General features: G+C 42.9%; 2 pseudogenes; one reads left to right on the top strand and one right to left on the bottom strand.

Annotated features, from left to right (window-relative positions):
* Positions 1-305: 305 nt before the first annotated feature.
* LOC136540312 (probable 4-hydroxy-tetrahydrodipicolinate reductase 2, chloroplastic) lies at positions 306-4,566 on the top strand (annotated as a pseudogene).
* A 580-nt stretch (positions 4,567-5,146) lies between these two features.
* Positions 5,147-6,499, bottom strand: LOC136540313 (proline-rich protein 4-like; annotated as a pseudogene).
* Positions 6,500-16,972: the final 10,473 nt, after the last annotated feature.

Raw genomic sequence — 16,972 nt, forward strand, 5'->3', positions numbered from 1 at the left:
TAACTTTTGTGACAAAAGTACATCTATGCTTTGTGACTGTGCAGTCGCTTCAATTTTTTGAGCTACAAAAATATGTTTTTATTGAATCTTAATGAAGTACTTCAAATTTAATATAATTAATTTTGAACTTCATGACCCGTAGTATTAGCACGGACAAATATACTAGTAGCGTGGTAAAGTGCCAGAGCCGGATAAACATGCAACATAGGAGCTAGTAGGATCCAGCCCGGTTCGACTGGAGATAACCGTTCGTCTAACCTGGCTCGTCCCTATCCGGTACCCTTCTCTCAGCTCTAAGCCGCGCCGTGGTCGAAAGTCGAAACTCGAAACTATCCGCTGCTGTAGTAGAAATGCTCTCGTTGCGGCCACCCCGCACCACCTTCTCGCGCCCCTTGAGTTGGCCGAGACGGGGTTGCCTCGGCGGAGCTGCCGCACCGCACTATGTTAGCGCCGCGGCACCGGCGGCCGCTCTGGAGTCAGCTGCGCCTCCGGAGAGCGTCTCCTTCCCGATTCTGGTACGCATTCCGCCGGCCGCCTCCAATGTGCTGCAAAACCTGTTCGATGAAACGCTGCTATGGAGATTACTGGCTCAGTTTGTTTAGGGCGAAATTACTGGCTCTGTTGTTCTGCGCAATGGTTTCCACATAGCACCTACTTGCTCGATGTAATGGCCACAGCGGGGTTACCTGTTGTCCTAGGCCCCGCCGGTGGCTTGGACTGCCTTTTGGAGGGGATCAGAGTGTTGAAATCATTTTACATTTGGATTCAGATGTGTCTTTTGCACTCTACAATCTTTGGAAGATGATTCTGCACAGAACCTAATGCCTGACCAAATGTGCTCACGGCTCACGAGATGTACATTTTCTAGGACAGCATCGTCAGCAGTACATATTTTCTGGAGCAACACTGTCTCGTTATTATGTAAAAATGTTTTTATTTGGGGTTGATCATGAGTCAAGCTTCGCTTTCAGATTTTCTGTTACTCTTTCCTGGGAGAGTTTAACTGAGAATGCACAACACCATATACTTAACCTGGTTCCACAACGCGCATACCACACAAGCTAGATTTCTGGTTAGTTGATGCATATTCGGGTAAAAGTATAAGTAAGTTTGTCAAATATGAAGCTGGCTTCCCTGGATGCAAAGGTGGCTTCTTTGGCTATCGTGCTTGCATCTATAATTCGCATAAAGCAAGCGCAAAGCTGCAAATATTCGTGAATTTCCTTTTCAGTCAACAAAAATCCTGCTCAACAATATCTTATGCTGATAGAAACTTTTCTGGGTCGTTGGATATATCAAAACTGTATAAGAATTTTATGCAATCATAAAGAAAAGGAGTTGGAAAGGAAAATACATAAGCATACCTGATCAACTATGCCCATTTGTAAGAGGTGGGCAACTTGTTTAATATTTTACATTGGAAGCTATTATCCACTGTTCTTGCTTCATATTGTAACAGTTCTATTATCAAAACTTTTCAAAAATTCCCAGGTCTCACATTGAATAATGCTATGCTAAATGTCAATGTTTTATTTGAGCAATTGGGTACAATTTCGATGTAGAATAGCTGTTCAGATTTCTTCTGTCTCCTTTTTTTTTGGAGGAAACAGGAGTGGACAGGCCCCTACTGATTATATATATTAAAAAAAGAGGAGAACGTTTGAAAAAGAAGGAAGAAAGACTATCTTGCTTAATTGAAGGGACCTGATCCTTTTGTTATGTAGTCTTTTCATTTGTTCCATTATTTAGGTGAATGGCTGCACTGGTAAAATGGGGTTATCTGTCGCTGAGGCTGCTGCTCTGAGGGGCCTTCACCTAGTTCCCTGTTTCATTCAGTAGTATAGAGAAGGTTGAAAAAACAATACAAGTTGGACAAACAGACATTCGGATATATGGTTGTTCTGCGAGAGAAGATGTTCTTTCATCTGTCGCTGATGAATTCCCAGATGGCATTGTTGTGGACTACACAGCACCTGATTCTGTGAACTGTAAACAGTTTAGCCTTTTTATTTTCTCAATACGATATATAAAGTTCTTAGTACATGTTATGATCACTTTAGCCTACACAATCATGATATTGCAGTTTGAGAATTGCTAGTTTGTGCTAATTACTAAACATGCTGTTATAACATCATTTTGCTGCTATGTTCACATCAAAATGTATATTCAGGAATTTTGCTGTACATTTTTTGTTAGGTTCATGCTAATGATTACATTTCAGTTCTTACATGGCAGGATAACAACAATTATAAGAAAAATATATTTTTATGCCTGTCAAATTTCAAGTAGAAAATCTAGGAAGCTATCAAATTTAGTTCATTATTGCTGAAAGCCTTGAACTCTTGCTTTTACTTCTGAAAGCAAATTGCAGATTTTTTTTATCGTTTTTTCTACCTTCAATGTGTCTCCTTTTTTTTTATTGTTTTGAATACTCTATTCAATCCTGCACTATTCTTCTCATTTGAAACAAAAAATGAGACTCTTGCATTATGCAGCTAATTCTGAGCTCTATTGCAAGCTTGGCTTGCCATTTGTGATGGGCACAACTGGTGGGAACAAGCATTTGCTCTACAAGTCAGTGCAAGATTAAAAAAGTTATGCACTAATATCTCCACAGATGGGTAAACAGGTATGCTAAAAAAGAACTATCTATCTCAATAAGTTTAAAACTGTTAGTTTTCATTATTATACTTCAAATGTTGAAAACATGGATAACCTGTATAGTTTTCTTTCATTCTTCAATCAGGTGGTTGCATTTGTTGCTGCAATGAAAATCATGGCCGAGCAGTTTCCAGGGGCCTTTTCAGGCTATCATTTAGAGGTACAATTCTAACTTGAGTGTTTCCATATGAATTAAAAGTTCAGAGTGATGGTTCATTGTGTTTAAGGATTTAAACTTCTAATGGACCAGCAATATATCATCTCTCAATCTTGACACATGTCTTGTGGAAGGATGCTCAGTGATTTAAGCTTCTTTGTAGGTTCTTCAATCAATTGTCTGGCCTGAGACTTAAAATGCTAAATTTTGATATGTGGTCATACCATCTGCCAATACCTGTAATTCTGAGTGTCAGGATTCCTTTTTCCAGGTTTTAGAATCCCATCAAGCTGGCAAGCTGGACACATCTGGTACAGCTAAAGACGTGATTGCTTGTTTTGAGAAACTAGGTGTGTCATATGACATGAACCGGGTATGCTTTATCTTTTGTGCTTGAAAACTTTACTTCAATTATTCCGGTTATGAGAGAAAAGCTGTTTGTGCTCTGGAAAACACATTAATGCAGTTGAACCTACCACGATATTTTCATGGATCAAGATCTCTTCCTTGTAAATTTCTTTTGTTGTTCTCATGAACTCTTGACATATCATTTTCAAATTGCAGATACTGAAATACTTCCTTGGATCGTAAATATAAGCATCTAGGTTTGTCCTAAGTTAAACTTTTTGAACTTTCACCATCAAATCTATTTTTTTTGTATAAATTGACAAAACAAGATTGGCATTACTAGTTTCACCTTGAAAATACTTTCATAATACATGCTCTTTTCACTTTTTCAATGATAATATACCTTTATAGACGAAGTTAGAAAAGTTTGACTTTGGACAAACCTAGATGGACTTACATTTGTGATCGAAGGAAATAGCAATTATAGATAATAACCAAGTATTCTGTTGATATGAGGCTAAATGGTTTGAAGAATTCTAAGAAAAGCACTGTAGAATTTGACTAAAAAAGGGTGGTTCCTTACAATCATCAGGTGGAATTTAAGTAGGATGCCTCTAACAATATATCCTATGTACATAACTGATTGAACAATTGTGGATTTCCATGGGAAAAATTGTTCCATATTTTTACAATATGCGGTCCATGTTTTTTTTGTCGGAGTTGTGTTTACTGCCCCCCCCCCCCCCCCCCCCACCCACCCCGCTTTCTATTACTATATTGTGTTACATGTTTTTATCCTCAAAAGGAAACATAAATCTTACTATATTATGCTTCTTACGTCCTGTGCTGACAGATGGTTAAGATTAGAGATCCTGAACAGCAGCTTGAGATGGTGGGTGTCCCTGAAGAACACATTCAAGGGCATGCATTCCATCTGTATCATCTCACTTCTCCTGATGACAGGTAATGACCATTCTCCTGAAAATTGATGATACTGCCAATAAAGTAATTATACTCAATCATGGATATTTTTATAGTCTTGCTAATACATCAGAGCAATTTGAAGCATGCTATTTTTTCATCTTTGTTGATTTAATTGTGTTCTTTTAGTGTTTCATTTGAGTTCCAGCACAATGTTTGTGGTCGTTCAATCTACGCTGAAGGAACTATTGATGCGGCAATATTTCTGCATAGGAAGGTTGGCTGATGTGTTACTTCGGTTATTTTTTTAAAGTGGTGCTGCGTTTCAGATACTGCTGGTATCTTACATTCTTACGAAACAACTGGTATCTTACATTCTTACTCGTATTCTTTAATGTAGGTACAATCAAAGGACTCTAAGAGAATATATAATATGGATGATGTCCTGAGAGAAGGATACATGCGATAAAGTCTACTGATTAGCTGTTCATAAATAATATGCAGCACAAGTATTGTTTTTTGTTAGTCTATGGGTTAGATATTAATAGAGTTGTGTGCGAATTAAATTAAAAGATTTTGCACTAAGTTCTTCAAGTTTCTATCAAAACAAAAAACATATGAAAAAGAGAACATACATAAAAGGTATATAAGTTTGTTTTAAGGTCAAAGAGGGATCACCTTACTGTTCTAGAGGAAACATACATAAAAGGTGTATAAGTTGAAGTTTGTTTTAATGCCATAAAACTCTCATAAAATTTTCATTGACAAACTCGCACTGAGACTGCCCTTACACTCTCCTCTGGATAAAATCTCCATGAGAGTTTGGTTTCATGAAGTACCGCGCACCACTTTGAAGTTTGGACGTTCATATCATTCTCTAGTTCAGTACATAGATAACATGGAACAACATGTTTCTATAATGACAGGCTTTTGCAGCAGTTGTTCAGGGGCAGTGTCTAAATTAGATGTTCCGCATGTAATCTGATCGTCTTGATGAGTGCTATGCAATAGTGAACTCCATTTGATCATTTGAGATCAACTCTAAAATCGGATCATTTTTTGTCGCTAAGATATGTAAGTGTTGTACATTTCCCACCTTTACCCATTTTAGACTTTCGGGTAATTGGGTTGAATATGCGAGGTTCAATAGGAAAAATAGCATGCTTCTGTTGACTGCAGTCATAATTTAATATTCCCAACTTCTTGCAGAGCTCTACTAAATAAAAACAGTTCACAGGAAGTTGCACAAGGTTCAACTATCCCCAATAGATAGAATAGAACACACACTCTTAAACTGACCCAACCTTCATGCTGAACTTATCAATGTCACAGCCTTATTCTGAGGAAACTGCATAACCTGCAAAAACCATGAAAACACTGACCAAACATTCTAGTGCTGAGTCTCCATCGCGGCAGGAGGAAAGAAAGGCAACAACTTCTTGAAGAACGGGAGCAGCTTCTTGAAGAGCTACGGGCCAGTGACAGCGTCGCGCTGCGCCGGCGGGTGGTAGATGGGGGTTGGCTTCGGCTGGCGAATACACCGGCGGCGGCGACGGCGCGGTGGCCGTCGACGGAGGCTCGTGCTCCGGCACGGGCACCGGCGCCGGTTTGTGCTCAGGAACGCCTACCGCCGGCGGCTCATTGGTGACAGGCGGAATGGAATGGCCGTGGCCGTGATCAGGCAGGTGAGGGATAACCACAGGCGTGTGGATTCCTACGTGATGGTGATGGTGCATAACGCTGTGGAAGAAAGGGTGGCAAAGGAAAGCCGAAGCGCACTCGGGCGACGAGCGGTAGACCTTGCCGCCGATCGCAACGAACGTCTTCTCGGTGCCGTCGTGGCCACCGGGTGGCAGCCGCGACGATCTTGGACGGCTCCTGCCCGGGGCACGGCGCACTCGACGAGCTGTGGAGCTGCGCGAAGCATTCGGACTTGAGCTCCCCGTCCTCGCCAACGACGTCAGCCGCCAGCGGGACGCTGAAGGCGCCAGGACTTGCCCACCTGTCCCACGGCCGTGCTCTCGTACTCGCCCTTGCTGTTCCTGCACTTCACGGCCACCTGAAGACCTGGGGAAAGTAAACGACAGACAAATCACTTGACTAGCCAGCCAAACTGTCTACTACTATATCACGACACTGACAGGTTTGGGCTTGTTTAAACTACCTTTGAAAGCTGCCTCAGCGTTCATGTTCCTCCTGGCGCAATCGGAGCACTTGGCCAAGCCAACAACAACCGGCGTTGCTGTCTCTCCTTGCACGGCATTGGCGAAACCTATCGCTATCACAATGCCGAAAACGGCCACCAGTAGCAGTCGTGCTTGGATCTCCATCTAGCTCTACCACTTGTTCGGAGTTGTTGAGGAAGGAGAAGATGTGGATGGGTGGGAGCAAGGAGTGGAACGCAGGCGTCTATAAATGGGTGCCGAGGTCTGACGACGCAGCTCGATCGCGTGAAGTTAAGTGAAACTAGTGAAGGGCCGAAGGCAACCTTGGCCAGCAGCCAGATAACTTGGGCGCCGCCTTTGTAGATCTACAGTTAATATGGCCCCTTGCAATGTGAACAGCGTTTCCTTCGAGTCTACTCCTCCACGCACCGTAGCTGCACCTGCATGTGGTCTGGTCATTGGCACACTGTTCCACCGTTGTCTGACGACGCAGCTCGATCGCGTGAAGTGAAGTGAAACTAGTGAAGGGCCGAAGGCAACCTTGGCCAGCTAGCAGCCAGATAAATTGGGCGCCGCCTTTGTAGATCTACAGTTAATATGGCCCCTTGCAATGTGAACAGCGTTTCCTTCGAGTCTACTCCACGCACCGTAGCGCACCTGCATGTGGTCTGGTCATTGGCACACTGTCCACCGTTGTATGGCCTTGCTCAAAAGCTTGATCGATGTGCGAAATTCTTGAAAGCCAGAGAGTGAGTGACCGATCACCATTTTTACACTGAACTCGGTGAGATTTTATACGTACTACACTAGTGACAATCATATTCCATGGAGCTAGAGACAGTGAACTCTGCCGTTAGGTTACGTTGTGCTACCTGCTGCCACTATTCTCTGCTGTGGAAATTCTTGGCCTCTGTTCAATTCCAACGCCACCTAGCACCTAACCTGGCAGTTCCAACTTACATCTGGATAACAAACACCACGGCACCACACCATGTTGCTCCCGATCGAGCCGAGACGGCGAGACCCCAGCTGCCGCGCGCGCCATCGAACCAGGTGGCACTCGACAATTCTCGGCAGGCAGGCAGGACCGCGTGACGGGTGGTGGAGATCGTGCCCATTTTATACCGACCTATGCACGATCGTACGATCTGGATCCGGTGCATATAAGTGTTCAACTAACCGTGCGCTGCCGACTCAAGGAGAGGTAAATGATGTCTTGAATGTGAATGTAAATGAATAGAGGTTTTGAGAACAACAGTTACTTTCATTGATCTCTCATATATATATATATATATATATATATATATATATATATATATATATATATATATATATATATATAGGGAGAGGCTATTCAGTAGCCGGCTACAAAATAAGTTATTCTGTAGCCACCTCCATTTACTATAATTTTATATACTAATTTACCATAATGTCAATACATATTTACGATAGTTGGGTTACTATAACACATGGGGATATTTACCATAACGTTATATTAAACCACTTAGTAAAGAGTTACTATAATCTCGTAAATTAACATAGTAATTATCATAACTCAAAGTGGCTACAGAATAAGTTATTCTGTAGCCAGCTACAGGATAGTAGTTCTATATATATATATATATATATATATATATATATATATATATATATATATATATAGAGTGAAAAGATGTTTGTTTACACGAAGAGGCAACTGTTCAGAGGAACAGTCGACTACCCAAAGGACATGCTCGTTCGGGTGGCATCCTAACGCTAACACGTTCACTACTAACCCTCTCTCTAACTGCATATCCTTTCTTGTGGATGAGATCACACGGTGAGGAGACACATTTTGTTGCTTATGCCTCACGTCAGTTGAGGAAGCATGAGGTTAACTATCCTACGCACGATTTAGAGCTTGCGGCCGTTGTGCATGCTCTAAAGATTTGGAGACACTACTTGCTTGAGAATAGTGTACAATATCTTTACAGATTATAAGAGTCTCAAGTACATATTTACTCAGTCTGAGTTGAATATGCGACAAAGAAGATGGTTAGAGCTAATAAAGGATTATAATCTGAATGTGCACTATCATCCGGGAAAGGCAAATGTAATGGCAGATGCCTTAACTATGAAGTCACATTCTCTTGTTGTGCAACCATTGTTTGAAGATGGGTTCAATTTGTTGTATCCTGCTGTGTTGCATAATATCCAGGTTAGTTGTACCTTGGAAAGCAAGATCATTGAGGGTCAGAAAACAGATAAGGGAATATTACATATCAAGGAGAAAATAAAGAAAGAACCGTCCAAGCACTTTAGAGTGGATGAACAAGGAGTGTTATGGTTTAAGGACCGTCAGGGTTGTACCTAAAGATCGAGAGCTCAAGAACAAATTGATGGATGAAGCTCATCACTCTAAGCTGTCTATCCATCCTGGAAGTAACAAAATGTACCAAGAATTGAGACCTCAGTTATTGGTGGACGAAGATGAAGAAGGAGATTGCAGCGTATGTTGCTCGTTGCGACATGTCTTGTAGAGTGAAAGCTCTTCACATGAGACCCGCAGGAATGTTGCAACCATTGTCAGTACCAGATTGGAAATAGGATGATATAAGTATGGATTTTATCACCGGTTTTCCCCACCACACCAAAGGGGAATGATTCGATTTGTGTAATTGTAGATCACCTTACCAAATCAGCTCACTTTTTACCAGTCAAAACAACATTTCGACCACCTCAGTATGCTGAGAAGTACATTGCAGAGATTGTCCGATTACATGGTATACCAAAGACTATCGTGTCTGACCGTGGGTCATAGTTTACCTGCTTATTTTTGGGAGCATCTTCATAAAGGTTTGGGTACTAGCTTGATTCGGAGTACAGCTTACCACCCATAGACAGATGGGCAGACAGAGCGAGTTAATGATGTTCTTGAAGATATGCTTAGAGCTTATGTGTTATCGTCTAAGGGTTCATGGGAATCATGGTTACCTTTGGCAGAGTTCGCTTACAACAACAGTTACCAAGAGTGTATCAAGATGGCTCCATTTGAAAGCATTGTATGGCAGGAAATGTAGGACACCATTGAATTGGGTTGAGCCTGGAGAAAAAAGGTTTTACGGAATTGATTTTGTTGACGAGGCTGAGAAAAAGGTCCGTATTATCCAACAAAATATGAAAGCGGCATAGTCACGCTAGAAGAGTTATGCCGATAAGAGAAGGAGACCGCTTGAGTTTGAGGTAGGTGACTACGTTTATCTGAAGGTTACTCCAATAAGAAAAGTACAATGGTTTGGAGTAAAGAGAAAACTTGCTCCTAGATTTGTAGGACCGTACAAGATCATAGAGAAGAAGGGTCACGCGGCTTATAAGTTACAGTTACCAGAAGAGATGGGTTCGATCTTCCCAGTCTTCCATGTATCACAGTTGAAGAAGTGCTTGCGTGTTTCCGAAAGAGAGAATAGAACCTCAGAGCATTCAGCTCAAATCAGACTTGGAATACCAGTGAGCAACCGGTTCGAGTTTTGGACACTAAGGACCGAGTCACTCGGAATAAAGTGGTGAGAACATATAAGATACAGTGGAGTCATCACGATGATGGTGATGCGACATGGGAAACAGGAGAATATCTGCAAAACGCTTATAAGGATTTTTATAACAAATGGTTCGTAACTCAAAATCTCAGGACGAGATTCTTATAAGTGGGGAGGGCTTGTAACACCTCGGTGTTAAGCATGCATTAACATTCCATCTCATGAGCATAATCATCATTTCATTATGCATAAGCAGCGTCTATGCATTCCTATTCTAAAGAAAGGAAGTGTCATTTCATGTGGTGCTAAAATTAAATTAAAATTCATCATGTTTAAACTAATTGAAATGCCATGCTCATGTTTGGGTGATATGATTTCTTGGTTTGATCACTAAGATAGCTTATAAATATTTAGGATACAATTTGTAGCAAAGTTTATATTTAAATTTTGGCCAAATTTTGCTTTTAAAAATAATTCTTCAAAATTTGGGTTTTGAATTAATATTGAGTTTTATTTTGTAATTCAAAATCTATTTGGAATTTGACTTGGGTCATAAAAGCAAAGTTGTAGAGAATAAATTTTTGAGAAACTTTTATTTTTGGGCTAAAGTTTGAAACTGCTTTGAAAAAGTTCAAAAATTCGTTTGAATGAAATTGGGAGAGAAAAGAAATTGAAAAAGATCATTTATACCTTAAATGGGCCGACGCCTCCTTTTCGGCCCAGCCACACAGGCCAGGCCCGGCCTGCCTCCGCGCCGCCGTCCGTTCATCCGCGCCCACGCTCCAACCAGCGTCAGAGCGCGCACGCCGCGTGGCAGCCATGCGCCGGCGAGTTCGTCGCGCGGCACCACCGGCCTGCCTGACCAGCCGCGCTGCCTTCAAGGCTCGGCCGACCGCACCCTGGCGCTGCACTCCGAACCCCCTGCCTCTCACTCGGACAGCAGCAGCAGCGCTCGCCTCCGCCACCGCCCGCACCAGCTTGCTCTCCGGCGTTGGCCGTTCCGGCCGCTCCAGTTCGCCAGGGCTAGCTCCGTCTTGCCCTGAGCACCGCCTCCACCTCGCGCAACCGGTGCTCGCGTCAGTTCGCAGTGGTAAGTCTTCTTCGGCTAGAAATTCCTCTCCAGAGTGAGCTCTTCCTCGCCAGAGCTTGGCTCCGCGCGGACAGCCCCGCTCCGCTTCCTCTCCCGCCTCCCTTTCTCGCGCACGAGCACCGCACTGTGTCGCTGAGTATCCCGAGCACCTCCTCTCACCGTGCCATGGCCGAGGACGCCTCACCGGCGACGACCCGCGCCGTCGCTCCGCCATGCACGGCAGTGGCCGGCTTCCCGTGCTCTTTGGCCCATGCCACGAGCACCGCTGGGTTTGTACGAGGGTGGGAAGCACGCCGGACACCTTCACCTGGCCTGAGACCTCGCCGTCGGCGAGATCTCGGCGGTCCGCCGCCTCCCCTATCCCGTGAGGCTAGCAACTGGGGCCGGCTGACCCGCGGGGGCCACTGTCAGCCGCAGGGTGCAAGCCTGGGTGGAGATCCGGGTGGATCTAGCAGTTTTGAACATGGATTTTCAGAAAGAATTTAAGAAATGAATTTCATATTTCTATTTAAATGCTTTGGAAATTTATAACTTGCTCAAAATGGCTCCAAATTTGTTGAAATAAGTTTTGCTAGGTTTCTTGTGACTAGATCTATCTGTTAAAAATATTGCATGTCAAAATTGTGATACTTTTCTGTGTAGCTTAATTTAAATTGAATAAATGCTAATTTCTTAGAAAATGTCTAATAAATAGGATATACATCAGAAAAATATGATTCCAAGTTGCTTGATCTATTCTTGAGATGTACTTTGTAGAAAAATATATGTCATGCATGTTCTATAGAGAAATATTGATGTGTAGTTCAAGTGCCATTAATTGATGATTTTTGTTATTTTATATAGAGAGAAAAAATTGTATAAAACATGTGTATTGTAATTTTTGTGCAGTGATTATTTATTGTATAGAACATAGGAAAAATATTACATCTGTTGTTTGACACTTTTCATAGTACAAAGTATTTTCATGCTTAATTATTAACCCTAGCTTGTCATTTTTGTGTAGGCTATTTTACTTATCTAAATGCCATGAAAATTTTATGGTAGTCTACTTAGAGTAGTACTATGCTACTGTAATTTTCTTAGATTTTTATGAGGACCAGAAATATATGTTGCTGTTGTAGCCCTAGTTTAAAATGAAATAAAATAATCTTCTTTAATGCATGATTAGTTAATAATGTTTGCCTTGGTGTATCTTTGAAGCATCTTAGATTGCTGTGGTGACTTGGCATGTTAGTACAGTGGTTATAGTAGTATAGTAGTACATGTTCTTGGACGATGTTGGCTACCTTGTAGAAGGGCTTTACTTCTACTATGTCCAATAAAGTTAAACATGTTCATCTACATTTCATGTATCATGATCATTACATGTCATCTCTTCGATGCACCTATGCATTAGCACTCATACATCTACATCATACAAGATCACAGAAGGAGTTGCTAGCAGTAGTTCAGGAAGAGCAGACCAGGATAGATCCACAAGGAGTCCAGGCACAGGAGGTGCCAGAGGAAGAGGAGCCGGGAGAGGAACTTGCCCGAGTGCGTGGATCATCAACCTAGTTCGTTCGAACGAGGCAAGCCCCGGAGCATTCTAAGTCTCCTACTTTATAAAAGCAATTCTTTCTATATATATGAGTTTATATATTGTTGCATTAAGTTGTAGGAGTTAACTAAAACCGTTGATGCATTTATTACTATTCCTTGCCTACCTTATTACCTTTTACCCTGTTAGGTCAGGATCGAATAACTGCTTAGCCTTGCTTAGACCGGTAGCAATCGGTGATATCCGGTCACCTACATTTATAGGTGGTTACTGGAAGAATTTAGCTATGGAAAGAATGATATCCTGGAATTAACCATGTGTAATGGATAATTGGAGACCGGATGGAAAAAGTTGGAGGCAACCAGACAGGGTTCTAGGGTGCTGTTAGTTTCCGTCTATGTCGATTAAGGACCGATCGTTGCTCGTCCCTCTTGTCATGTTGAACGCATGCCTCATATTTAGCTGGCCGAATAAAGTACCTTTTGACTGTGAAGCTAGTGACACTATTTGGGCCAGAATCTACACAGGTGCGCGTATTGGTGCTGATGGGGGTATGACAGGAACGCGAAGAGTGAGCCCAAGGGCAGGTGCGCCCTGATTCCTGGTAGTCGGGCGGTCCCTAGGTACTGTGGCTCTAGATTGTCCCGCGGCTACCTGAATAGTGTCCTTGGTGATCTAAGCTACCCTAGCAGGGGAAGTATGGTTTGTGTGAGGAATAAATCACCAGCTGGTTAGGAATCAATTCGAATCGCCATTGCTCCTAGATAGTGAGCACTTGACTCGAGCTACGGCATCGTAGTAATTATTATGGAACAATGATGGTTATCTGGATGGTATGGGATATGCTAAATCTAAATTGGTAACTGGATGTTATTGGTTAATAAAGTGATTGCTATAGTACAGGTGCTTACCTAGATGGATAGGTCATAATAAAGATGATGCAAAGTACTTAAAATGGTTTCTTCATGATAGCTTATACTTTTCGCAAACAAGTCAGCTAGCCCACTAAAGAAGGCCTTGCATAATCCTTGGTGTCGCTTTATTTTGGTTTAAGACGGGTAAGTCTAGCTGAGTACCTTCTTGTACTTAGGGCGTTGTTCCCATTGTTGTAGCAGATGGTCAAATGTACTACAGTTATTGCATTAACTGCCTATACCCGGCGATGGATGACAACTAGGACCAAGGGCAATGGTCACTCCGTATCTCTCATCTGATGCTTTTGGTGGAGATGACTACCTACTGGCACTGTATCTGAATCAAAAGGGTGTGTGTGGCTTTAAAACTATTTGCTTCCGCTATTTTAGATTTAACTTGGTTTGTAATAACTTTATGTTCTAAACTCTGATGTATCCACTATCATTGCAAACTTTATGTAACATGTGACGGTAATTGCTAAACTTATACGATCTTGGTTTGTATGTCGATTGGTTTGAAATTCCTTCGTGGTTTCATGGACTACCGGGTTATACGGGCTTAAGTTTGTTAAATTATCTGCTTCGGTGGAAGATTTCCTGACTTAATCTCGTATAATTGGTCAGTTCTGTTACAGCTGGCATCGGAGCAAGGTTTAGCAGGTTACTATTCATGCGTGTATTTAAAACAAAAGGGTTTTGTGTTACAAAACTAATTGCAAACTATAGTATATAGGTGTTTCAACCTCTAAATTAAAACTTAAGAGTGTGCCAGTGGTCATATCCTTTATGCCCAGTTAAGGACTCTAGGTGGCTTATTTAAGTACTGACTTGGGGGTCTTTGCATCATATTTCTATTTCGTTGCTCATATGGCGTGCTATTGTATGAGTGCCATTCACTTGAGTGGTAATGTATGGATCCATTGCCTCTACGCCTCAGTAAGTGAGAGTTGTGAGAGCATGATCGGATACACTGCCGATCTAGGGAAGTGCTTATATGATGCTGGATTTTTTACATGCCATACGCGTGTTTGTATGAAGGTATCCAATGTGTGGGGAAATTCTGTCCTGTGGTGACGATGCCGTCGATAGGACGATGGTTCAGGTAGTTGCTACTGTGGTACGCGTATCTGGGGATGCGTGTAGAATGAGTAGATTTATTTACTGCTTTCGTACATATTTTTCATACTATTAAGGTTTGGACTGAAGTGGATCTTTTGCAAGTACATAACAGTGCTGTCGTGTAGTACGTATTAGCTACGTTTATCAGAGACCGTTGTATGCCACCGTCTATGCCGCTCGCAATTGTTATTTTTCCTAAGTTTGTGAGAACGTACGAAACGTGCATGCATCATGTTGTTACATATCATTCATGGCATTGTTCCTCCCCTTATAAGTTGATTATCTCATTTTGATAAAAATAACAACTTAACCTTGTTCTCACGTGAGTAATAAAACAAATTTGCTACAGATGGCACGCACAAAGCAGACCGCTCTCAAGTCCACCGGAGGCAGAGCTCCCCGCCATCAGCTTGCTCCACGTACTCGTCAGCGCCACACGTTTCTTAGAGAGTTTGGGATGCCTACACTCTTGTGGAGAGTGCTCAGCTATGTAGGCTATCCTAATAGAATGGAGACCCGCTACTTTTGGATAAATGAGCAGTTGGGGGAAGGTCTCTTGGTTACTGTGGAGGCTGTTGTTCGTCCCTGAGGTGACGATTCTAAGTGGACTGGTTGGCGTTATGAGTCAACTGGCAGGACTGCTGAAGAAGCAGCTGACAGGGCAGCCTTTGGGATACTGAGGGATATCATGGATCATTTTCCTCAGAAGTTGGCAGCCGCTTTAGTTGGAGTCTTTCCGAGGGGCAACCCCTCCACTGACTCATGGCAGCAAGCAAGAGGAAGATCTCTGGAGATTGGTGCAGCAGAAGGACAGAACAGTGATAACCCTGCCATGAGCGCCATGTTCGCAGTGATGAAGGATTTCGATGGAGTAGAAGGTAGCCTGAGACATGTGCCTGGTGCTCTTGGTCAGGCCCGCGATGACCGATGTCAGCTTCAGAGGGATCACGACGCCGAGATTGAGAGGCTCAGTGCAGAGATGGCTCGGTTGACTCGTCAGAGGGATTAGGCGACCCAGAGGACTGGAGCCTATGAGGGAGACGTACATGCACTGAGAGAGCAGGTTGAGCGTCTGACCACCGCCAATAGGAACGCTGAGCGCATGTTGATCCATGTGCTCCACCAGAGGAATGAAGCCTGGTCCACAGACAATGTTCTGAGAGCTCGATAGGTTGAGCTGGAGCAGCAGCTGGCCAATGCAGAAGAGTACAACGACAACCTACATGAGGAGGTTCATCAGCTGAATAACCAGCTCCACCCTTATGTTTCGCCTGGAGCCGCAGAGATGGATCTAGATGAGGACGAGGATCTCAAAGAGCTTGAGGCACCAGCTGATGACGACGACGATGATGTAGATAGTGACGATGTCGACATCTCCAACCTAGACAGCGACCACAATGAGTAGGCTAGTAGTTATTGCGCTAGCTACTAGGGTTTCATTTGCGACGACCTTTTGCATGGTTGACATGTCTGGCATGTACTCATGAGTAGAACGACTAAGACCTTGATGTAATGTTGGAAAACTTGGATGTGTTTGTGGCGATATCTGAACGTCAAAAGTCCAGTGTATGTATGCTGGCAATTTGGTTGTATTGGACACGATGTGTACGCTTCAGTAATCTAATTAGTAATGTTGTGTTAATTGGAATGACTTATTGTGCCCCTATTTTATTGTATGAATTTATTCTCTCCAGTGAATTCAGTATGGCATAATTTTTTCATTCACCTGCAATTTCTACAACATCGCCTAATAATTACTGTTGCTGAAATATGCAGATGCTGAACACTCGTCGTACCATGTATGACACGACTGAGGCAGGTGGCAGTGCCGCTGGGAATGAGAACCGTGATCCACCACCACCACCTCCTCCTCCACCGTACACCGTGAAACAGTTCTTCGCACAGTTCCTTGGAAGTCAACGCAACATGGAGGGCATGCAGCAGAACATGGAAGCTACATTACGCCATATTGCTGACAACACCCGCCGTGGGTTAAACCTAGGTGGACATGAAGCGAATCAGCATAGTAGTTTTAAGGACTTTATGGACACAGACCACCAATTTTCAAAGAAGCGGCAGAGCCATTGGATGCGGAAGAGTGGATAAACACCATGGAAGATAAGTTTCGTCTTCTAAGGATGACAGAAGTGTTGAAAACTGAGTATGCAGCTCATCAGCTACAAGGCCCTGCAGGAATATGGTGGAAGCACCACCGCACCACTTTTCCCCCCAATTCCCACATTACTTGGAGGGAATTCACTGAGGCTTTTCGTGGAGTTTACATTCCACCGGGTTTGACCGAAATGAAGTTTGGAGAATTTTTAGCACTAAACCAAGGCACCAAGATGGTGACCTAGTATCTACATGCATTCAATAATCTAAGTCGCTATACCTCTGACATGGTGAATACCGATGCCAAAAAGATCGCTAGTTTCAAGAGAGGTCTGAATCCCAAGATGATGAAGCACGTGGGTACCAACACAAGAACTAGTTTCAATGACTTTGTTAGTGACTGCTTAAAGCAAGAAAAGAACACCAATGT

Source organism: Miscanthus floridulus, chromosome 2, assembly GCF_019320115.1.
Source record: "Miscanthus floridulus cultivar M001 chromosome 2, ASM1932011v1, whole genome shotgun sequence".
Lineage (NCBI taxonomy): Eukaryota > Viridiplantae > Streptophyta > Magnoliopsida > Poales > Poaceae > Miscanthus > Miscanthus floridulus.